Source organism: Oryctolagus cuniculus, unplaced genomic scaffold (genome assembly GCF_964237555.1).
Source record: "Oryctolagus cuniculus unplaced genomic scaffold, mOryCun1.1 SCAFFOLD_84, whole genome shotgun sequence".
Taxonomy (NCBI): Eukaryota; Metazoa; Chordata; class Mammalia; order Lagomorpha; family Leporidae; genus Oryctolagus; species Oryctolagus cuniculus.
Window position 1 is genome coordinate 43,814 of NW_027208344.1, and position 25,737 is coordinate 69,550.

General features: G+C 39.6%; 2 pseudogenes; both read right to left on the reverse strand.

The window, feature by feature from the left end:
• Positions 1 to 10,502: 10,502 nt before the first annotated feature.
• LOC138848286 (high mobility group protein B2 pseudogene) lies at positions 10,503 to 11,625 on the reverse strand (annotated as a pseudogene).
• Positions 11,626 to 24,302: 12,677 nt separating this feature from the next.
• LOC138848287 (U6 spliceosomal RNA) lies at positions 24,303 to 24,370 on the reverse strand (annotated as a pseudogene).
• Positions 24,371 to 25,737: the final 1,367 nt, after the last annotated feature.

Genomic DNA, 25,737 nt, shown 5'->3' on the forward strand with positions numbered 1-25,737 from the left:
GTTTCCAAGTGCTCACCCCAAGCCTGCCTCCTGCTGCATCTTCCCTCTTCATCATTCACCTGTGGGTCCCACTTACCAGGGAGTCTCTTCCCGCCACTCCCCGAATCGCTCCCCGTGTGTCCAGAAGAAAGGGTACCTCCTCCAGGGACTTTCTGCTGCAGGTTTGGCATGCAGGAAGGGGCAGGACATGTGTGGGAGAAGGGTGGGTGCCAGGGAGCCATAGATCATGGCAGCTTCCCCCGAGGTCAGGACTGGGACCCGGGCTGTTCTGTCTCCCACCTCCACTTCCCAGGCTCCCAGTGCCTGGAATCTCTCCTGCAGGACCTCACCCAAACTGTCCCTAATGCGCTTTATTTAGTGGTTACAGGAGAGAGGGGGCAGCATTCTGGGAACATGCACACGCAGGGAAGGAAGGCAGAAAGACTCCAGCTCTCCACAGTTAAATAAGCTGGGTTCCCACTGTGGGTGGTCTCAGAATGCAGTCTGGCCAGGCCTCTTGATGTTTACTGGACTGGTTCCTGCAGGGTGGGTCTGGGTGGCCTTCAGCAGGGAGCCTGGGGCAGCAGAGGGGTGGGCAGGAGGATCTGACTAGGTTCTGCCCCACTGCTCTCATCCTGCACCTCATCTTCCTGGTGGGGAGCAGTGTGAAGTGTGCATTGATCCCTCTCAAGTATTAATTATCAGACTTTTCCAATGTGGAATTTGAAGCTGTTCCAGAAACCTGGGGTGGGAAAACTCCCTTCTTTCAAACAGGCACAGAGACAGTGGAGGATCCAAGGAGTTTCTATTAATGGCCCTAGGCTCAGCTGGAATGATTTCCTGAGAATTGTGCATCAAATTCAAGTTTCTTAGCTGTTACAGCATTGGTGGGTTTAAATGGCAGCCTTCATGACTTAGGTCCACATTTCCAATGGTCAGTGGGTCCAGTATGTTTGTAAAAGAGATGCCGGGGACAGATTTATTAGGATAGATTTATGACTGGAGTTTACAGAAGCAGAACTTAGGACATCTTCCCTCCCTAGATAAGATTTCAGTGGGCAGCTGTTTCACTCGTTAATTGTGAGCATCCACTTTTAAAGGTTTGTGTTGGATGTGGTCCACTTCTCTTTCTTTGATGATTTATTTGGCTGCTTTTCATTTTCTGTCTTCAGCTATTTCTTCTCCTGTTAGCAAGGCTGTCAACTGTTTTGACCTGACGCTGATCCCTTTGCAAAGTGAGAAGGGAACTAAAATTAATGCAAGTCTACTGTGTTGTCAATAACTGGAGCTACTTTTTTAAAGATTTATTTATTCATTTGAAAGAGTTACACAGAGAGAGGAGAGAGAGAGAAAGAGAGAGAGACGTCTTCTGTCCGATGGTTCACTCCCCAATTGGCAGCAACAGCTGGAGCTGTGCCAGTCTGAAGCCAGGAGCTTCTTCTGGGATGAAGCTGTTTTTTAAAATAATTATTTATTTATTTGAAAGGCAGAGTTACAGAGTGGTAGAAACAGAAATCAATGGTTGGAGCTGTTTGGATCCACAACCAGAAGCCAGGAGCTTTGTCCAGGTCTCATAGGTGGGTGCAGGAGATGAGGGATTTGGGCCATCTTCTACTGTTTTCCCAGGCCACAGCAGAGAGCTGGATGGGAAGTGCAGCAGCCAGGATCCCAACCGGCACCCATATAGGATGCTGACACTGCAGGCAGTAGCTTTACCCACTATGCAACAGTGTTGCCCACTAACTGGAGCCCTTTTAATCTGAGTTTGCATAAAGTGGAGAATTACAACATCATAAATACAGATAAGTAACATCTTTTTCTCTGCCCAGTACTTTACAGTTACCCAGTGATCCACTGAGAATCTTACATTCCACACTGTGTAATTAAGAAGGTCAGTTAATTGTCTTATTTTGGGTTCTGTGGTTAAACCCATGACATTTTTAAAATGGGAGGATATTAGTTCTACAATTTCATAAAGACTGCTCTGTGGAAGCATCAATAGAAGTTATAACTGTGAGAGTGGTAAGAAAGAAGAGGGGAAGAAATAAGTGCCCCTTACTCCACTCAGAGATGTCCACAAATGGAGTAGAAGATGTGCCCTTGAAAACTATGGCTGACTTTCTGGGACAAACTGTGTTTGAGTGCTTCACATGTTCTTATAGAAAGGTGTTGCCACCAGGTTATTAGTATATTTATTTAGTTAGTTTTTAAAGATTTATTTATTTATTTGAAAATCAGAGCTACACAGAGAGAGAAGGAGAGACAGAGAGAGAGAGAGATAGAGAGAGAGAGAGATAGAGATATGTCTTCCATCAGGTTCATTTCCCCAGATAATACTACATCATTGTGAACTTTGCTCAGTTCCTGACCTATACCTTTCCTTTAACCTAGTACTTTGCCATGTAGTAGCCCATGAAAACTGCAGACTGCATAAATGAATGAATATTTGGAGGGTTGTGATTTCTTAGAGGAACATCATGAGACAGAAGGAATAAAACAAAACAAAAGTATCCTCCGTATATAGAAGATATACTGTTTTTGCAAGCTATAGAGAAGAGGAAGAAGAAGGAAAGTAGTGAGACTGGAAAGGTTGTGGCAAAGGTAATAGGCACTAGTCAAGAATTCAACAAGCCCATTAGGAAAGTATTTTTTTTATTTTTTTTATTTTCTTTTTTTATCTTTTATTTAATGAATATAAATTTCCAAAGTACGACTCATGGGTTACAATGGCTTTCCCCCCCATACCGTCCCTCCCACCCACAACCCTCCCCTTTCCCACTCCCTCTCCCCTTCCATTCACATCAAGATTCATTTTTGATTATCTTAATATACAGAAGATCAGCTTAGTATACCTTAAGTAAGGATTTCAACAGTTTGTTCCCACACAGAAACATAAAGTGAAAAATAATAGATGATTTTTTTTTTAAATGATGATGAAATCAGATCAGACCTATTGTCATGTTTAATCCCAGTGAGAGTCAAGTTGGGAATTGATAATTTCTTTTTTTTTTTTTTACAGAAGATCAGTTTAGTGTACATTAAGTAAAGATTTCAATCGTTTGCACCCCCATAGAAACACAAAGTGAAATATACTGTTTGAGTAGTCGTTATAGCATTAAGCCTCAGTGTACAGCACATTAAGGACAGAGATCCTACATGAGGAGTAAGTGCACAGTGACTCCTGTTGTTGACTTTACAAATTGACACTCCTGTTTATGGCATCAGTAATCTCCCTTTGCACCAGTCATGAGTTTCCAAGGTTATGGAAGCCCCTTGAGTTCTCCGACTCTTATCTTGTTTAGACAAGGTCATAGTCAAAGTGGAGGTTCTCTCCTCCCTTCAGAGAAAGGCACCTCCCTCTTTGAAGACCTGTTCTTTCCACTGGGATCTCACTCACAGAGATCTTTTTGCCAGAGTGTCTTGGCTTTCCATGCCTGAAATACTCTCATGGGCTTTTCAGCCAGATGCGAGTGCCTTTAGGGCTGATTCTGAGGCCAGAGTGCTATTTAGGACATCGCCATTCTATGAGTCTGCTGAGTATCTCACTTCCCATGTTAGATCACTCTCCCCTTTATTTATTCTATCGGTTAGTGTTAGCAGATACTAGACTTGTTTATGTGCTCCCTTTGACTCTTAGTCCTTTCATTATGATCAATTGTGAACTGAAATTGATCACTTGGAATAGTGAGATGGCATTGGCACATGCCACCTTGATGGGATTGAATTGGAATCCCCTGGTATGTTTCCAACTCTACCAATTGGGGCAAGTCAGCCCGAGCATGCCCCAAATTATACATCTCTTCCCTCTCTTATTCCCACTTTTATGTTTAACAGGGATCACATTTCAGTTAATTTTCAACACTTAAGAATAACTGTGTGATAATTACAGAATTAAACCAGTCATATTAAGTAGAACAGACAAAAAAAAATACTATGAGGGATAATGTATTAAGTTGTCCATTAGCAGTCAGGGCTATGCTGATCAAGTCACCATTTCTCATAGTGTCCATTTCACTTCAGGAGGTTTCCTTTTTGGTGTTCAGTCAGTTGTCACTGATCAGGGAGAACATATGGTATTTGTCCCTTTGGGACTGGCTTACTTCACTCAGCATGATGTGTTCCAGATTCCTCCATTTTGTTGCAAATGACTGGATTTCGTTGTTTCTTACTGCGGTATAGTATTCTAAAGAATACATATCCCATAATTTCTTTATCCAGTCTACCAATGATGGGCATTTAGGTTGGTTCCAGGTCTTGGCTATTGTGAATTGTGCTGCAATAAACATTAGGGTGCAGACCGCTTTTTTGTTTATCAATTTAAACTCCTTTGGGTAAATTCCAAGGAGTGGGATGGCTGGGTCGAACGGTTTCTGAGGAATCTCCAGACTGATTTCCATAGTGGCTTGACCAGTTTGCATTCCCACCAACAGTGGGTTAGTGTCCCTTTTTCCCCACATCCTCGCCAGCATCTGTTGTTGGTAGATTTCTGTATGTGAGCCATTCTAACCGGGGTGAGGTGAAACCTCATTGTGCTTTTGATTTGCATTTCCCTGATTGCTAGTGACCTTGAACATTTTTTCATGTGCCTGTTGGCCATTTGGATTTCCTCTTTTGAAAAATGTCTATTGAGGTTCTTGGCCCATCTCTTAAGTGGGTTGTTGGTTTTGTTTTTGTGGAGTTTCTTGATCTCTTTGTAGATTCTGGTTATTAACCCTTTATCTGTTGCATAGTTTGCAAATATTTTTTCCCATTCTGTCGGTTGTCTCTTCACTCTCCTGACTGTTTCTTTTGCAGTACAGAAACTTCTCAATTTGATGCAATCCCAATAGTTGATTTTGGCTTTGACTGTCTGTGCCTCCCGGGTCTTTTCCAGAAATTCTTTGCCTGTGCCAATATCTTGAAGGGTTTCTCCAATGTTCTCTAATAACTTAATGGTGTCAGGACGTAGATTTAGGTCTTTAATCCACGTTGAGTGGATTTTTGTGTAAGGTGTAAGGTAGGGGTCTTGCTTCATGCTTCTGCACGTGGAAATCCAGTTTTCCCAGCACCATTTATTGAATAGACTGTTCTTGCTCCAGGAATTAGTTTTAGATCCTTGATCAAATATAAGTTGGCTGTAGGTGTTTGGATTGATTTCTGGTGTTTCAATTCTGTTCCATTGGTCTATCCATCTGTTTCTGTACCAGTACCATGCTGTTTTGATTACAACTGCCCTGTAGTATGTCCTGAAGTCTGGTATTGTGATGCCTCCGGCTTTGTTTTTGTTGTACAAGATTGCTTTAGCTATTCGAGGTCTCTTGTGCCTCCATATGAATTTCAGCATCATTTTTTCTAGATCTGCGAAGAATGTCTTTGGTATCTTGATTGGGATTGCATTGAATGTATAAATTGCTTTTGGGAGAATGGACATTTTGATGATGTTGATTCTTCCAATCCATGAGCATGGAAGATTTTTCCATTTTTTGGTATCCTCTTCTATTTCTTTCTTTAAGGTTTTGTAATTTTCATCGTAGAGATCTTTAACGTCCTTGGTTAAGTTTATTCCAAGGTATTTGATTGTTTTTGTAGCTATTGTGAATGGGATTGATCTTAGCAGTCCTTTCTCAGTCATGGCATTACTTGTGTATACAAAGGCTGTTGATTTTTGTGCATTGATTTTATATCCTGCCACTTTGCCAAACTCCTCTATGAGTTCCAATAGTCTCTTAGTAGAGTTCTTTGGATCCTTTAAGTACAGAATCATGTCGTCTGCAAAGAGGGATAGTTTGACTTCTTCCTTCTTGATTTGTATTCCTTTGATTTCTTTTTCTTGTCTGATGGCTCTGGCTAAAACTTCCAGAACTATGTTAAATAGCAGTGGTGAGAGTGGGCATCCCTGCCTGGTGCCAGATTTCAGTGGAAATGCTTCCAACTTTTCCCCATTCAATAGGATGCTGGCTGTGGGTTTTTTATAAATTGCTTTGATTATATTGAGGAATGTTCCTTCTATACCCAATTTGCTTAGAGTTTTCATCATGAAAGGGTGTTGAATTTTATCAAATGCTTTCTCTGCATCAATTGAGATAACCATATGGTTTTTCTTCTGCAGTCTGTTAATGTGGTGAATCACATTGATTGATTTGCGAATGTTGAACCATCCCTGCATACCAGGGATGAATCCCACTTGGTCTGGGTGGATGATTTTCCTGATGTGTTGTTGTATTCTATTGGCCAGAATTTTATTGAGGATTTTTGCATCTATGTTCATCAGGGATATTGGTCTGTAATTCTCTTTCAGTGCTGCATCTTTCTCTGGCTTAGGGATTAAGGTGATGCTGGCTTCATAGAAAGAATTTGGGAGGATTCCCTCTTCTTCGATTGTTCTGAATAGTTTGAGAAGAAATGGGATTAGTTCTTCTTTAAATGTCTGGTAGAATTCAGCAGTGAATCCATCTGGTCCTGGGCTTTTCTTTGTTGGGAGGGCCTTTATTACTGTTTCAATTTCTGTTTCAGTTATGGGTCTATTTAGGTTTTCGATGTCTTCATGGTTCAATTTTGGTAGATTGCATGTGTCCAGGAATCTATCCATTTCTGATAGGTTTTCCTGTTTGCTGGCATACAGGTCCTTGTAGTAATTTCTGATGATTCTTTTTTATTTCTGTGGTGTCTGTTGTTACGTTTCCTTTTTCATCTCTGATTTTATTGATTTGGGTCTTTTCTCTTCTTTTTTTTAGTTAGTTGGGCCAATGGGGTGTCAATTTTGTTTATTTTTTCAAAAAACCAGCTTCTCGCTTGGCTGATTTTTTGTAATGTTTTTTTGGATTCAATCCTGTTAATTTCTTCTCTGGTTTTAATTATTTCTCTTCTCCTTCTAGATTTGGGTTTGGTTTGCTGCAGTTTTTCTAGGTCCTTGAGGTGCGCTGAAAGCTCATTTATTTGGTACCTTTCCAATTTCTTGATGTAGGCACCTATTGCTATAAATTTGCCTCTCAATACTGCTTTTGCTGTATCCCATAAGTTTTGATATGTTGTGTTGTTGTCTTCATTTACTTCCAGAAAGTTTTTGATTTCTCTTTTGATTTCTTGAATGACCCAGTGTTCATTCAGGAGCATGTTGTTCAGTCTCCATGTGTTTGCATACTTTCTGGGGTTTCCTGAGTTGCTAATTTCCAGCTTCATCCCACTGTGGTCTGAGAAGCTGCATGGTATGATTCTAATTCTTTTAAATTTGCTGAGACTTGCTTTATGGCCTAGTATGTGATCAATCTTAGAGAAGGTTCCATGCGCTGCTGAGAAGAATGTGAAGTCTGTAGATGTAGGGTTGAAAGTTCTGTAGATATCTGTTAGATCCATTTGGACAATAGTGTCAATTAAATCTGCTGTTTCCTTGTTGATCTTCTGTCCAGATGATCTGTCTATTTCTGAGAGTGGAGTATTGAAGTCCCCCAGTACTATTGTATTGGAATCTAAATCTCCCTTTAAGTCCCTTAACATATCTTTTAAATAGACCGGTGCCCTGTAATTAGGTGCATATACATTTATAATAGTTACATCTTCCTGTTGAATTGAACCCTTAATCATTATATAGTGTCCCTCTTTGTCTCTCTTAACAGTTTTTGTATTAAAGTTTATTTTGTCTGATATTAATATGGCTACACCTGCTTTTTTTTTGGTTTCTGTTGGCATGGAATATCTTTTTCCAACCTTTCACTTTCAGTCTGCATGCCTCTTTGTTAGAGAGATGTGTTTCTTGTAGGCAACAAATAGTTGGGTTGTGTTCTGTGAGCCAGTCAGCCAAACGGTGTCTTTTAACTGAAGAATTCAGACCGTTAATGTTCAATGTGACAATTGATACGTAGTGACTTTGCCCTGCCATTTTCCCGGAAATATTTTCTAGTATATGCTTTGAGCTTCCCATGCTCTTTTACTGGTAGGTGTTCTTCCTTTCCCTTCTTTCATATTGATGGCCGTGTTTCTGTGTTTCTGAGTGTAGCACATCTTTAAGTATCTTTTGCAGGGCCGGACGAGTGGCCACAAAGTCTTTCAATTTCTGTTTGCTATGAAAGGTTTTTATTTCACCTTCATTCACAAATGAGAGCTTGGCAGGATATAATATTCTGGGCTGGCAATTTTTCTCTCTTAGCACCTGTGCTATGTCTCGCCATTCCCTCCTAGCTTGTAGGGTTTCTGATGAGAAGTCAGCTGTGAGTCTGATTGGAGATCCTCTGAGAGTAATCTGACGTTTCTCTCTTGCACATTTTAGGATCTTTTCTTTATGTTTCACTGTGGTAAGTTTAATTACCACGTGTCGTGGTGAGGATCTCTTTTGGTCATGTTTATTGGGGGTTCTATGAGCTTCCTGTACTAGGATATCTCTGTCCTTCTCCAAACCTGGAAAGTTCTCTGCTAGTATCTCACTAAAAAGGCCTTCCAATCCTTTCTCTCTCTCCATGCCTTCAGGAACTCCTAGAACTCGAATGTTGGTTTTTTTAATAGTATCCTGTAGATTCCCAACAATATTTTTTAGGTTTCTAATTTCCTCTTCTTTTCTTTGGTTTGACTGTATGTTTTCCTGTGCTCTATCTTCTAAGTCCGATATTCTCTTTTCTGCTTCACCCATTCTGTTTTTAAGGCTTTCTAATGTGTTTGTCATTTGATCTATTGAGCTCTTCATTTCATTTTGATTTCTCTTGACTATTACACTTTCCTGTTCTACTAGTTTCTGAGTTTCATTTTGACTCTTCCTTAAAATTTCATTTTCACGAGAGAGATTTTCAATCTTGTCCATTAAGGATTTCTGTAGTTCAAGGATTTGCTTTTGAAAACTTCTAAATGTTCTTATCATAAATTTTTTGAAATCCGTATCTTGCATTTCTTCTATCTCATCATCTTCATACTCTTGGCTTGGGGTGTTTTGCTTATTTGGAGGCATCATAGTGTCATCGTTGATCTTGCTCCCTCTATTTCTGTGTTTGTTGCTCGGCATAGTTAATTCTTCTTGCGTCACTGTGCGTTTTTTTTCTTTTTTTTTTTTTTTTATACTGTGTCTGTGTTAAGTGGACTGCCTGCTGTTGGAGGAGCCTTGGAGGCTTGAGATGGGTGCGGCCTGAGAGCTCTGCCTGGTTCTTCCTGGTTAAGGGTGTGCAAAGGTGACACCCTCAGGTTATGCGTGGTAAATCTCTCTCTTTTTATTTATTTATTTATTTTATTCATTCAGGGGGTAAGTAACACCGCAGGGCAGGGCTGTGCAGAATTGATGGTATTTAGCTTCCAGTCTTTGGCTCCTCTGGACTCCCACTGGGTTGGCTAGGCTACTGAATTGTAGTGACTCAGTTCCTTAACTCTCCCCCATTGATATGTAAATCCAAAGAGGAGGCCTGCTCTTTGTCTCTTGGGAATTCTTCAAGCCTTGCAGCCTTGTAACCTTTGCAAGGTTAGGGGGAAGAGAAACCCCAAAGCTTTTTTTTTTTTCCTTCTTTCCGGTAGTGAGTTTGCTGCACTTTCCGGCCCCCCTCTAGATTCTGACCCCCGTTTCCCCACCAATGTCTCGGGTTATTGAGCTCACCTCCCCTTCCAGCGCCGATGTGTGGACTCGGAGCCCTGAGCGTCCCAAGTCTCCCCGCTGTTGTCTGTGTGGCATGCACTCCCCTTGGAGCACTGTCGCGCAGACCCTGGGGCTTCTGCGTCTGGGTCCCGCGACTTGGCTTCCGCGCGGTGGGCGACCTTGTTCTCCCAGTAGGTCCTCCGATTCACGCCTGCTCCATCCAGAAGGGTTTCCCCTGTATCTTTGTGGGGAATCAAGGCAGGACTGCCTGTTGCTCAGCCACCTACACCCACACCTGAGCAGTTTCTGGACCACTTCCCGCTTGCGAGGTCTCAGGCTTCCTCTTCTCCCATTAGGAAAGTATTAAGGATTCTTTACTTCCATGTAGACTCTGCCCTCTAATGGTGAACAGGGTCCTCTAAACCCACTTGTTGCACAAATGAAAACCCAAGCATTGTCTTCTCCCACAGATGGAGTCTGCTATTGGTTTTGATTTACATTTCCTTAATGGCTAGTGATATTGGGCATGTTCATCTATGTCTTGACAATTGAGATTTCTTCTTCTGAGAAACATCTATTCTGATCATTGCCCATTTCTTACGTGTACATTTTGCTTCTTGTTTGGAGTTTTTCCAGTTCTATATATGTATGTTCTGGCTATCAATCTTTTGTCATAGTCAGAGTTTTCAATGTTTCCTGCCATTCCGTCCATTGTATCTTCACTCTGTTGATTACTTTGTTGTGAAGATGTATCTTAATTTGATATGCTCAAATTTGTATATTTTATTTTTGTTACTTGTGCTTTTGGAATCTTATGCAAACTGTTGTCTCTGCTAATGTTTTACAGTTTCTCATATGTTTACTTAGGTTTTGGGTTTTTTTTTTAACATACATAATTTTATTACAAATTTTTTTTTAAAAAAACAACACAGAATGCAACATCCTAACAAAAAATCCAAATTTACAAATGATACTAATTCCTACAACTTTGCTGCGCTACCATACACAAGTCAAGAAATTAAAGAAACCATTAAATATTTAGGAACATTCAACATCAGAAGCTTTAAAATCTAACTGTATGTAGTAGCCCCTCAAAAAGCTACAACCTGCATTTTTTAAAAAAAGTATTTTCTCTACAAAGAATCTTATCAGCTATACAAAAATCTGTACAGTTTTTTTATACTGAAGCTAATATTGAGCTGCACTTGAATTCACATTCTTAGCAAAACAACTGCCTGAGCACACACGCACACTCCACACTCATCATTACAGGATAGCCATTTATTCTTCATCTTCATCCTCTTCCTCATCATCTTCATCTTCTTCTTCTTCCTCTTCTTCCTCCACATCTTCAGGTTCATTCTTCTTGTTTGAGCCTGTGGGCCTACCAGGGCCCTTCTTTCCCGCTTCACTTTTGCCCTTGGCACGGTATGCAGCAATATCCTTTTCATATTTCTCCTTTAGCTTAGCTGCTTTCTGTTCATATGGTTGTTTATCTTTGGCTGAGTGTTCAGACCGCATCTCACCCAATTTTTTTGCAGTGTCCCCAATGGACAGGCCAGGGTGTTCACTTTTGATCTTTGGGCGATGTTCAGAGCAAAAGAGAAAGAAGGCAGATGGTGGTCTTTTAGGAGCATTGGGATCCTTTTTCTTTCCCTTCTTATCACCCTTGGGAGGAACGTAATTTTTCATCTCCCTGTCATAACGAGCTTTTTCACTTTTTGCCATATCTTCAAACTTGGACTTTTCCTTTGCAGACATGGTCTTCCATCTCTCCGAGCATTTCTTAGAGAATTCTGCGAAATTGACCGAAGAGTCAGGGTGTTTCTTCTTGTGCTCTTCCCGGCACGTCTGCACGAAGAAGGCATAGGAGGACATTTTGCCCCTTGGCTTGTTGGGGTCTCCTTTACCCATGACGACGGAACGGCGGCCACCTGGTGTGAGTTGTTCCTCAGACTCCCGCAGAGCGGCCAGATCCGACGGCATTGCTTCCTTCCCTCAGCTCCGGCATGAACTCAGGATGTGAGGGCGATCTGGCTGCGACATCTGTCACCCCATTGATCGCCAGGGTTGATTCGGCTGATCTGGCTGGCTAGGCGGGTGTCCCCTTCCTCCCTCACCACTCCATGTGCGTCCCTCCTGAAGCTGCATGCTGGGTCGAAGAGGACGACCTTCCCCGCTAGAGGAGGACCTGTCTTCGGTCAAGGGTATACGAGTAGCTGCGCTCCCCTGCTAGAACCTCAAAACAAGCTCTCAAGGTTTTGGTTTTATATTTAGACTTTTAATTAACCTTGACTTGCTTTTACATAGTGTATGAGGTGTTGGGGTATCTTTTCAGGCTTCTACATATGGATAATCACTTTCCTTTAAACCATTTGCTAAGGGGATTCTTCTTTCTCCTGTTTGTTTTCTTTCCTTTATTAAATAGGGGTTGGCTGTAGAAAAGTCAGTTTATTTCAGCTGCCTATTTTTTCCATTGAACTATGTGTCTGTTTTTCCAACAGTGCTAACACTGCTTCTATTTTTTTTAAGATTTCTTTATTTGAAAGGCCAGATGCTTCTTCCAAGTCTCTCATGTGGGTGCCAGCACCCAAGAACATGGTCCATCTTCCACCAATTTCCCAGGTGCATTAGTAGGGAGCTGGATTGGAAGTGGAGAACCTGGTCTTCGAGCAACAACATATGGGATACATGCACAGCAGGACAAGGCATTAACCTACTACACCACAGCATCAAACCCTTCCTTATTTACTTCTGCTGTGATCTTTCATTATTCACTTTTCTACTGCCCCACAACTTGACTCATTCCTGTTTTTTTTTTTTTTTTTCTGGGTCCTGGAGGATGGTAGTAGGTTGCTTCTGGGATATCTTTTTTTTTTTATGTTAGTAGGTACTTGGTAATCTAAAATCATAGTTTTTACTTTCTATATTTCTCTGCTAATCACGAGGACCTTCTAGATGACAGCAGAAAATGCTAGCAGAAATGAGGATATATTAATTTGCTAAGAAAATACCACAGAGAATATGATTTAAATCATGGAATTTTACTTCTCAGAGTTGTAGAGCTTGAAAATATCAGATCAAGGTGCTAATAGGCTCGATTTTTCCAGAAGCCCTTCTCTGATGTGACAGACACATCTATCATTTGATCTGCTTAAAAGCACTTTCTTCAGGTAGAGTTATGTTGGTGGTTAGCACTTCAGTGTTTGAGTTTTAGGGAGGCACATTTCAGTCCACAACAGCAAAGGGGTCCTGTGGTCTACTTCAATGACAGCCATCTCTGCGGAGGATAGAAAGTTTGAAATCAGCATTAGGATTTCTCACATTATTACTGTCAGTGCTATCTCCATCAAATGTGCATTCATGTACACACAAACAAAACTACCTGTACACATAAACACATTCAACAGTGGAAATGCCTGATGGTTGTGTACAGATAACATCAATATAATAATCCATAAGATGGCCTATTAGCAGACATTAAAAGAGAATTAGAAAGAATGACAACAAAATCTGCAGTTACCTATATTTATGTCTATATGTATGATATTCAGTATTTATAGTTGCTAAAAGATGAATACTGATGTGTGGAAATAAAAGCTAAACCTTACCTTGCAATATTGCAGCCTAGTCTACATGAAAGATGTCTTCCTAAAACCTTTCCCTGGGCCCATTCTGTGGCATAGTAGATTAAGCATCCACCTGCAGCACCAACATCCCACATGGGCACCAGTTTGAGTCCCTGCTCCTGCACTTCCAATCCAGCTCTTTGCTAATGGCCTAGGAATGCAGTGGAATATGCCCTGAGTGCTTGGGCCCCTGCACCCATGTGAGAGACCTGGAGGAAGCTGCTGGCTCCTGGCTTCTGGCACCTGGCTTCAGATCGGCCCAGCTCCAGCCATTCTGGCCATTTAGGGGGGAACCAGTGGATAGCAGACCTCTCTTTCTCTTCCTCTCTATATCTGTCACTCTGCCTCACAATAAAGAAATACATTTTTTAAAAACTTTTCCCTTTTTAAATTTCTTAATTGTTTTAAAGATTTATTTATTTATTTATTTACAAGTCGAGTTACAGACAGAGAGGAGAACCAGAGAGAAAGAGGGAGGTCTTCCGTCTGATGTTCACTCCCTAATTGATTGCAACTGCCATAGCTGTGCTGATCCGATGCCAGGAGCCAGGAGCTAGTTCCAGGTCTCCCAGATCGGTACAGGGGCCCAAGGACTTGGGCCATCTTCTACTACTTTGCCAGGCCATAGCAGAGAGCAGGATCAGAAGTGGAGCAGCTGAGTATTGAACCGGCCCCCATATGGGATGCTGGAGCTTCAGGCGAGGGTGTTAACCTGCTCCACCACAGCACCAGTCCAACATTTTAAATTTCTGATACTCTAAAGTAGCAAAGGACTGCATTACATCTAGGAAAGATGTATTTAAAAATTATAAATCTAGTGCATTTTAGCAGAAGTCCTAACAAATACTTCTGATTTTCTCAACATTATGTATAAATAAATGATAGAATGAGTCATTGTCAGATTAATAGAAGGAGTTTGAGAGGATTGTCTCTCTTTCAATTGTGTTGAATAGTTTGAGAATCATTAGTTCTTTAAAAGACTTGTAGAATTCAATAGTGAGGCTGTCTGATCCTGGACTTTTCCTTGTTGGGAGGGTCTTTATTACTCATCCAATCTCTGTCTTGGTTTTTGATTTGTTTAGCTTTTCTATGTGTCTTCATGACTCAATTTTGGTATATTGTGTATGTCCAGGAATCTGTTGATTTTTCCTCTAGGTTTTCCAATTTGTTAACCATCACAACAGATGCCCGCATCATATATTGCAGTGCTAATCTGAGTTTTGGGTACTCCACTTCCAAATCAGTTTCATGTTAATATCCCTGGGAAGCAATGGATAATAGCTCAAATTCTTTCCTTCTTGTCATCTAATTTGGAGAACTGTAACCTCAATGGGGACTTGAAACCTGGTCTTGCACAGTGGTAGCCATATAGAAAGTGAACCAGCAGATGGGAGATCTCTCTGCTTCTCTTTCCTTCTCTCTTTGTCTCTGTGTCTCTCTGCCATTTTTTATCATATTAAAATATTTAATTACTTATTTGAAAGAGTTACAGAGAGAGGGAGAGACAGAAATCTTCCACCACCTAATTCATTTTTGAGATGACTTTAATAGCCAGAGTGTGGCCAGGTTGAAGCCAGGAGCTTTTCCTCCGATGTGTGTGGCAGCATCCCAGCCACTTGGGCCAACTTTCCCTGCTTTTTCAGTCCATTGGTAAGGAGCTGGATCAGAAATGGAATAGCTGGTACTTGAACTGGTGCACGTAGAGGATGCCAATGTAACAGATAGCAACTTTGTCCACTGCACCACAACCACCAGCTCCTCTTTCTGCCTTTCCAATAAATAAATCTTTTGAAAAAGAATTTAAGGTAGTAAAAGTAATCATGACTGAGCAATGACAAATTTATTGAAGTGATCGACTTTCTTAAAGGTCTATTTATGAATTTGAAAGGCAGCACTAGAAAGAGAGAGTGGGAGAGATGGATCTTCCTCCTGGTTTGTTCGCTCCTCAAATGGCTGCAGTGACTGTGGCTAGGCCAGACTGATATCAGGAGCCAGGGGCTTCTTCCAGGTCTCTCACATGGGTGCAGGAGCCCCAATATTTGAGTCACCCTGTGCTGCTTTTCCAGACACATTAGCAGGGAACTGGATCCGTTTGGAGCATTAATGTCTATGATACTCTCCTTGCAGTTGAAGGATTTAGAATCCATTTCAATTATGGGTGGGCCAAGTACAACAGCTCCCAATTGTCCAAGGTTTGGATTAGATGGGTTCTGAGAAATTTTGTTAAAATAGTTATTAATCATAACTCTCAGTTTAAGCTTTTCTTACCAAATTTTCATGTTTGCTGATGTTTATATCTATGGGAAAATTGGGTCTCTGGATTGCAACCAATGAAAGCATCCAGACTAACAGTAATAAGGTCAACAGTCAGCAGAATGATGTCCAGCTGAACTGAAATAGCTTTTCTTATTTGGTAGAGGGGTTACCTCCTGCATTATACTGACATACTGACATAGACAGTAGATATTGGAGCCTGTCTCTTCTGCCAAATGGAGAATGCCGCATTTTGATCCATCATATATATATTTATATATTATAATATATATTATATATTTCTATACATAATATAGAATTACATATAATTATCATAAATATATAATATATAATTATATATAAATATTATATATGAATTTATTTATATATAAATATATAATTATTTCTGATCCAGCTCCATACCAATGGATTGAAAAACCAGTGAAAGATGGTCCAAGTGCCTGGGTTGCTGCCACACACATTGGAGGAGGAGCTCCTGGCTTCAACCTGGCCACACTCTGGCTATTGAAGTCATCTCAATAATATATATATATGATATATATAATAGTTATAATAAATTATATAATATTATCTGTTTATAATTATTATATATTATATAATATATGATAAAGCATAATATATTTTATATATGAATATATTTATATACATAAATATATATAAATAAATGTAAATATATATATATATAGAATTTATTTACGTATTTGACAGGTGTACTTACAGACAGTGAGAGGAAGAGACAGAGAGAAAGGTCTTCCATATGCTCATTTACTCCCCTAATGACTGCAATGTCTGCAGCTGGGCCAATCTGAGCTAGGAGCTTCCAGGTCTCCCACATTTTGGCAGGGACCAAAGCACTTGGAACAGCTTCTACTGCTTTCCCAGGCTATTGCAGAGAGCTGGATGGGAAAAGGAGAAATGGGGACTAGAACTGGTGCTCATATGGGGTGCCAGCACTGCAGGTAAAGGATTACACCACTGCACCACAGTGCTGGCCCCAGTCTATCCTTTATTAAGGAGATCTCAGTAATCATGTTCAGGTATTGCTGTCCTATATTCATGGCCAAAGTCCTAGCAGGCAACATGGTTTGGAGAATCGTAAGCACAAGGTGTGTAGGAGACTTCATTTCTCATACAGCACAGTTAATAACAAGGTTCCAAGAGGGGAAATTACTTGCATCATAGTCTTTGAGAACTAATGGACAGCACAGGTGATCTAAAGAATTTAGAAGGTTTGTGAGCCCCTAGAGTGAAAAAGTCACTGGGAGCACAAGGACAGTGCCTAGAGTTTATTTTGATGGATTTTAGCCCCTTTCATTGGAGGGAGGCCCGAAGAAGCTGGACTGATTAGTAAACCTCAGAAGTGTCTTTTCAATGTGAAGGCAAACTGAGACTGAGGGGTTTTTGGAAAAACGTTGAACAAAAGACATTTCCCACACGTGGTTAAGACACATCATTTATCTACTGATTTTCATCAGATCTGTTAACATTAGGTATAAGGTACAGTGGACATGGTGGATGGCATATAGCAATATGATTTTAGTAATATATCATGAGGTGCTTTTTTTAAATGGATTTAGCAGGTAAAATTGGGCTACCTAATGGGATGTAGCTGGAATAATCACCTTTTTGTTAAATAAATCTGAGGTAATAAATGTTAGTGTATGAAGACATTGAGTTTTCTTTTATTGGGCCTTCTTGGTTATTTTAATCTGGGATCTGCGAATTCTCATTTTCTTTATTTTATTCCTCATCATGTCGGACCAACTCTGCTGCTTTGGGGATTTTTTTAGTACATCTGACATTTGGAAATTTAGACAATAGTATAGTTAAAATGAGATGTACCAAGTAAAGTATTTATTTTTATTCTGATACATATTTTGGAATTCTTCTAAAATTCCTATTGAGTATCCTTGTTAAATTTAGTTGCATCCCAGGTTAAGACTTATTGGAGGCAGGCTCCATGGCTCAATAAGCTAATCCTCCACCTGCGGTGCAGGCACACCAAGTTCTAGTCCTGCTGGGAGAGCCAGATTCTGTCCCAGTTGCTCCACTTCCAGTCCAGCTCTCTGCTATGGCCCAGGAGTGCAATGGAGGATGGCCAAAGTGCTTGGGCCCCGTACCTGCATGGGAGACCAGGAGGAAGCACTTGGCTCCTGGCTTTGGATCAGCGCCATGTGCCAGCCGCAGCACACTGGCCGCAGCGGTCACTAGGGGGTAAACCAACAGAAAAAGGAAGACCTTTCTCTCTGTCTCTCTCACTGTCCACTCTGCCTGTCAAAATAAAAAATAATTTTTATAAAAAGACTTATTGGAGCCACTTTAGTGATTACACCCATGAAACTTTGTTAATAAATGCAAATAGAACCTGGGAAAATTGATGTATATCTTATGCTGTAGAGACTTAAGATTGAACATCTTTTTTTATCTTTTTTAATTATATAATTTAAAAACAAATTTTAGATTTTTTTTTTTTACTTTACTAAGTCACAGCTCTGGCCCCATTAATATGACTTAACAATGTTTTTTCCTCTCAGAATTATCTCTATTGTTTCAGTTAACTGCATGCCTTTTCTTTACATTCAGATTCCCTCAGCTGTCAAAGCTTATTCATCTTAATTCTGTTGTTCCTATTTCCCTCCCTTTTATTCTGTCCCTAGGCTAATTGAGATCATGATTCTCCATTCCTTCTGTGTGGTGTCACAGTAGGCTTGAAGTGTTCTTTTTCTCTTCTGATTTCTAAAGAAAGAAATTATGTATTCCCCCAGTTTAGATATTTTAATAATGCACTCTAAAACAAAGGTTAAATGTTCTTAATTTGACAAGAATTTTCGGGGCCAGCGGTGTGGCATAGTGGGTAGAGCCACCACTTGCAGTGCTGGCAGCTCATATGGATCCAGATCTCTGCTATAGCCTGGGAAAGCAGTAGAAGATGGCCCAAGTCCTGGGCCCCTGCACCCATGTGGGAGACCTGGAAGAAGCTCCTTGCTCCTGGCTTTGGATTGGCACAACTCTGGCCATTGCAGCCAACTGGGGAGAGAACCAGTGGATGGAAGACCCCTCTCTCTTCTCTGCCTCTCTCTGTGCAACTCTGACTTTCAAATAAATAAATAAATCTTTTAAAAAATATTTTTTTCTAATTTTAGATTTGTTCTACTTCATTGCCACTTCAGGGTGTGTGTAAGGAGTGCATATCCAGTTTTTCTATTTTGGAATTTGGGGATTTTGTATTAGCTCTGCTGTGTATTCATTTTTCTTGAGCATTGGTGATATCTTCTCCTTAGTTGTATTAAGAGAGAGAGAGCAATAGCCCTCATGTCTTTTTAGGTAAGTAAGACATATTAAAAACAGAGCATTCAGTATACATTCATAGTATTTTGACTTGTTCAATTGATTTTCCTGACCTCCCTTGGATATTCTTGGTCTTTGCTGTACAACTTTCTATACTCATTAATTCTTTGATATTCCCAAATCCAGAAAATGAATGACTCAACAGCTGTGTTCCTGTATTTGCTGGGATTCAGGGTAAGAAGCAAAGTGGAGGTGTTCAGGAATCTAAACTTACATGCTACATAGCAAAGCACATCATTTCCTATACAAAGTGACTGGGAAATCCAGAATCTTTTGCACACATATTGGATCCTGAACTATTACTGACCTATTCAGTAAGATTTTAATGTATTTATTTTCTGTGTGTGTGTTTGTATTTCTAAATAAACTCTGCTGGGCTACTTAACATTAACATGTATTGCAGAATTCTTTCATCAGTTTTTACTTTTAAAAAGTTTCTCTTTCAGTTTTATGGGAGAGGGTAGAAGTTTCCTGCTATGTAACTGAAAATTCATTCATTCATTAAAGTTAAAAATATTTGTTGCAAATTGGTAGAATACTATTAATTCTCATGTGATTTACATGAAACTAAATACATTCTCTATTTTGTTTTGCTTAAAATTTCTGCATGTGTGGACTTCTTTTTTCCTTCTTGCCCCAAATCCCTTTTTGTATTGGGATGGCAAATGGGTTTTACACTGGAGAAAACATGTTATTTTGGCAAAGAAGTACTTAGCGTTCCTGCTTCAAGTATTCAAATATTGCATTGGAAATCAGTATATTTGTTTACTGTACAAATGTCCTTCATACAATTTTGTAATCTTCTGGGATGGGAGAGGAAGCAGGAAATAGGAGGATTATGGGTGGGAGGGATGTTTTGGGGGAGGGGAAGCCACTGTAATCCAAAAGCTGTACTTTGGAAATTTATATTTATTAAAAATTTAAACAATTTTGTAATCTTCATCTTCCTTTTTATTTCATCCTTTTTTTAAAAAAATTCATTTATTTTACTTGAAAATCAGAGTTACACAGAGAAGGAGAGAGAGAGAGCAGTCTTCCAACCACTGGTTCACTCCCCATTTGGCCACAATGGCTGGAGCTCTGCCAATCCAAAGCCAGGAGCCAGCAGCTTCTTTTGGGTCTCCTATGCAGGTGCAGGAGCCCAAGGGCCTGGGCCATCCTCTACTGCTGGATAGTAAGTCTTACTTGCCTAAAAAGATGGATAGTAATTTGAGTAGCCAGGACTTGAACTGGCACCCAATTGGAATGTCAGCACTGCAAGCCACAGCTCTACTTGCTACTCCACAGCATCAGCCCCCTAAATTCTTATGAGTATTGCTACACGATTGGAATTTATAATTGATAATGCTGAACAATTGAAACTGTCTTATTTACAATTGTAGGACTGGATATGGCAGTTCTACTTGAAGTAAAGTATGTAGCCTGCTTATTGTATGATTTTCGGAAAAGCATGTATTTATATATAACAGCAGATCTGTTAATCATTTAAAAGTGAATTATCATGATTACCCAGATGTAAAGAATGCAATATGTGCTAATGAGTTAGCAGTCACAGACATTTAGAATTAGAGGGATTTTAGAACTTTTTCAATACTGCAGTTTTTATGAAAAACTAATAATTTTTTTTATTTGACAGGTAGAGTTATATACAGTGAGAAATCAGAAAGGCCTTCCTTCCATTGGTTCAGTCCCCAGATGGCTGCCACAGTTGGAGCTGTGCCCATCCAAAGCCAGGAGTCAGGTGCTTTCTCCTGGTCTCCCATCCGGGTGCAGGGCCCAAGCACTTGGGCCATCCTCTACTGCCTTCCCGGGCCATAGCAGAAAGCTGGACTGAAAGAGGAGCTACCAGGACTAGAACACTTTGCCCATAAGGGATACCAGCACCACAGGTGGAGAATTAACCAAGTGAGCCACGGCGCTGGCCCCCGATAAATTTACTCTTAACAAAATATCAAAATATCTTATTTAGTATAAAGTTAGTAGTGAAAAGAGACTACCTTGTTGAACACAGAAATTTGAGATTATATTTCTTGGTATTAATTTGCATCTTAAGGCTTATTGCCTAGTTTATTTCAATATTTCAATCTAATATTACTAATAATATCTTGTACTTAGTGGTTCACTGTGTGCCAGACAATATTCTTTTGATTTTTTAAAAGATTTATTTATTTATTTATTTGGAAGTCCGAGTTACACAGATAGTGAACAAGAGGAAGAGAGAGAGTTCCTCCATCTGCTTTTTCACTCCCCAGATGACCTAAAAGGTCAGAGATATGCCAATCTGAAACCAGGAGCCAGGACCTCTTCAGGGTCTCCCATGCAGATTCAGGGGCCCAAGGACTTGGGCCAACTTCCTACTGCTCTCCCAGGCTATAGCAGACAGCTGAATGGAAAATGGAGCAGCCTGGACTTGAACCGGCCTCCATATGGGATGCCCCCACTGCATGCAGTGGCTTTACTAGCTACACCACAGCACTGGCCTCAAGACAATGCTCTAAAATGATGCATTAATTATTCCCAAATATTGAAAAGTGGCATGGTACACATTTGAATGTGTTGTTTTGTACTAGTTGTAGAAACAGTTTAAAATATATTTATATTTAAAAATGTAAGCTTTGATCTAAAGGTTTACTTTCCCTTAAGGTGCCTGTTTGGAAACTGAGAGATCATTGAAGTCTCAAGATAGAGTACAACTGATCTTATCCAAGCCTCCTTTATCACATGAGGATGCTAAATGCCAAGCCCAGAGAAGTAAAGTGAATTGTTCAAGGTCACATAGGTAAGTTGTGGCAGGGATAATTCTGTATTAGCATTAGGTATCCTGATACATAGGCCACTGTTCTGTCAATTTTGTACTCCTTCTGGAGTTAAAGATTCTAAGTTGTGGAAAATTGAATTTGGAAATTTAGTGGTTGCTATGTTGTTATGGTGAGAAATTTCTGTGTATAGCTATGAGTTGCTTAAATTTTATTCAATATATTTTTCTAGTATGTTTGCTATTTATTTGAAATGTATAACAAATAGCTTCATCTATTTGCCAAAAGAATTTTTTAAAGATTTATTTATATTATTTGAAAGTCAGAATTACACAGAGAGAGAAGGAGAGGCAGAGAGAGTGGTCTTCCATTCACTGGTTCACTCCACAGTTGGCCTCCATGGCTGCAGCTGTGCTGACTGGAAGGCAGGAACCAGGAGCCTCTTCCTGGTCTCCTATGCAGTTGCAGGGGCCCAAGGACTTGTACCATTTTATAGTGTTTCCCAGGCCATAGCAGAGAGCTGGATAGGAAGTGGAGCAGCCAGGTCTTGAACTGATGCCCCTATGGAATACCAGCACTGCAGGTGGCAGCCTCACCCACTATGGCACAGTGCCAGCCCTTGCCAAAAGAATTTATAGAAGCTATTCCATATATACACTTAACAATTATTTAGTTACTTGACATGAACTATCCCTGCATATTTGAAAATTTTGAATGGTATCACTTGGGTTTTAAGAATGTTATATTTTAGGTCTCTTAATATTTTTAGTGATGATGTTTTAAAGGCCCTTCCTGTTTTATGAAAAATGATAAGGATTTTGTTTTACAATGGCCATAGTATTACTACTTAAAGCAATAGATTAAATAAAACTTTTAAACAAAGTCATTTAATACTGAATTCTAACACACTGGTATATTTTAAAGTGAGAAGCCGGATTTCTTTCAGATATTCTAAAGAAGAATGATAATCAAAATTGAAGACATCTACAGTTTTTAATCACTTGTTTTAAATATTGGTCATAATGGTCCAATTTTGAGTTTAATTTTCATTAGCTTTTAAATGATTCAATATGTTTTATAGAAAAAATTCGGAGAACATAATTATATACTCAACCTCCCTCCCTTCTTTTTCCTTCTTTGTCATTTTTTTTAGCTTATGAAATGACATTTTCAGTTTACATTACATTAAAAAGGGTTCTTGAATCAAGGGACAAGTTTAACAGGCAAAAAGCAAAAAGATCGTAATTTAGAGGGAATATAGACAATGGCTCTAAACAATATTTGAATATCACATCTAAACAATATTTGAATAAATTGATAAATATTTTAATTTCTCCTACTAAAATGCTCAAAGTCTTTAATTATTTATCAAATATTAGTGCAAAATTATGGATTTAAATGATCCCAAAAAGTGATGAATTTTTGTGTAATAAAGTCCAATTTTTGTCAAGGCTTTTTGACAGTCTCACAGAAAACTTATGTTTGTGAATGGGAAGAATAATACCAAAATATCCATACTACCAAAAGCAATTTGCAAATTCAATGCAATCCCAATCAACATACCAACGATGTTCTCAGAGCTAGAAAAAATGATGCTAAAATTCACATAGAAACATGAGAGATGCTTAACATCTAAAGCAATATTATAAAGCAAAAAAAAGCTGGAGACATCACACCATATTTTAAGACATATTACAGGGGTCAGCACTATGACAAAGCAGGTAAAGTCACCGTCTGCAGTGCTGGCATCTCATATGGGTGCCAGTATGTTTCCCAGCTGCTCCACTTCTTATACCCCTCTCTGGTATAGCCTGAGAAAAAAGTAGAAAATGGCCAAAGTCTTTGGGCCCCTGCACCTGCATAGAGACCTGGAAGAAGCTCCTGACACTTGGATTCAGATCAACAGAGCTCCGGCCATTGTGGCCATTTGGGGAGTAAACCAGTGGATGGAAGACCTCTCTCTCTCTCTGCCTCTACCTCTCTGTAACTCTGCCTTTCAAATAAATATACTGCAAAAAAAAAAAAAAAAAAAAAAAAAAAAAAAAAAAAGAAGTGTTAGCACTGATATAATAACAGACACATAGTTCAATGGAAAAGACTTGGTAGCATAGAAATAAACCCAAATTTCTACCAGCAACTCATATTTAACAAAGGAACTAAAATGAACTGGAGAAAGAAGAATCTCTTTCACAAGTGGTGCAGAGGAACTTGATTATCCATATGTAGAAGCCTGAAAAGAGACTCCAACATCTCTTACACTATGTGAAAGTGAACTCACAGTGAATTAAAATGTAATCATAAGACCCAAACCCAAGTAAACATAGGGAAACTCTAAATATTGTCAACACACAATAGCTTTTGGGTAAGATTCCAATAGCAATAGTCACAAAAATAAAAACAGAGACATTTGAGTATATCCAACTAAGATACTTCTTCACAACAAAGTAAACATCAGAGTGTAGATACAATGAACAGATGGCAGGAAAAATTAAAACTCTGAATGTTTACAGATTTCCAGAACATTTACATGAATTGGAAAAACTCCAAAAAATACAGTGAAGAAACAGGCAAGGATCTGAATAGACATTTCTCAGAAGAAATGTACATGGTCAAAACATGTGAATATGCCCGATGTCACTAGCCATTATGTAAATATAAATCAGAACACCATATCAGTCTCCAACACCTGTGGGAGAATACAACACTCAGGTGTTTGTGTGTGCAGCAAGTGGGTTTAGAGGACCCTGTTCACCTCTGGAGAGCAGAGTCTACAGGGAGGTAAAGAAACCTTACTGCGCAGGGGCATGCTAATCTTCTCTGTATCGTTCCAATTTTAGTATATGTGCTGCCGAAGCGAGCACATGTGCTGCCGAAGCGAGAAAGAGATGAAAAGAATTTATCTCAACTAGCCACTAATATTCAAGAAACAAGGTCTTCAGGAAAGCCAACTCAACTGACATTTTCATGTCATTGTTAAATAAAGGAAAAATTATCTAGGTTCAGCAATACGTAGTTTATAAGAGAAAGACTACAGAGTAATTTCCTTGGCATAGAAATAACTTTGTCTTTTTTTTTTTATCTATGAGGGCTTGCTATCACCACCACACACCCACATCCCATATACAAATGTCTGGCTTGAGTGGTAGCTTCTCTGCTTTGAGGCAAGTTTCTGCTAGTGTGCACCCTGGGAGGAGACGGAGGATGGCAGAAGTGCTTGGGTCCCTGCACCCAAATGGGACATCCAGAATGAATTCCCAGTTCCTGGTTTTGGCTTGGTCAAGCTTTGGCTATTGCAAGTGTCTGGGGAGTGAAGCAGTGGTTCCCTCTTCCTGTCACTCTGCCTTTCAAATCAATAACTGTTGTTGGTAATGACTAATAATGATATTCACTGATTGTCAAATTTTGAATCTATTAATTATAGACAATTTCTCTTTGTATTTTTAAACTTTCATAATGTTCTGTAGCCAATTTCATCACTAGAAATAAAAACTTTTCCTCAAAAAAAAAAAAAAAAAGAAACCTTACTGCTTTCCTAATGTGCTTATTAAGTTCTTGACCAGCGCCTGTTAGTCTTGCCACAAACTTTCTAGTCTTACTACTTTCCTTCTTCTTCTTCTTCTCTGTGACTTGTAAAATAGTATACATTCTATATACTGTGGATACTTTTGATTTATTTTATTCCTTCGGTCTCCTATGAAGTTCCTCCACAAAAGCACAGCCCTCAAAATATTCATTCATTTATGCAGTCTGCAGATTTCATGAGCTACTAAATTCCAAGTAGTATGTTAAAGGCAAGATCTGGGCCTAAGAGAAAAGTGGTCTAAATTCTGTGCCTAGAAGAGGATTTGGGACATAGTAGAACTTCAGTGAAGTGCTATGTGAATGACATGCACTCATTAAATGAGTAATCTAAAGCATACACTTCATTTAAGCAACACAGCAGCCCTACTCACCTCAGGTAGAGCAATTGAGAGGAATAATGTGAACAAAAATAAGACATCAATAAGTTGAATAATAACAGAGAAAAAACAAAATGAGATAGATGCCAACATTACTGAGCTATTTTTGAGGAATTAAATTGATAGAGGGGCTGGCATTGTGGCCAAGTGGGGAAAGCTGCAATCTGTGAGGCCAGCATAACATCTGAGTTCCACTTTGAGTTTAGGAATCTCCACTTCCAATTTAGCTCACTGCTAAACACCTGGGAAACCAGCAGAAGATGGACGAA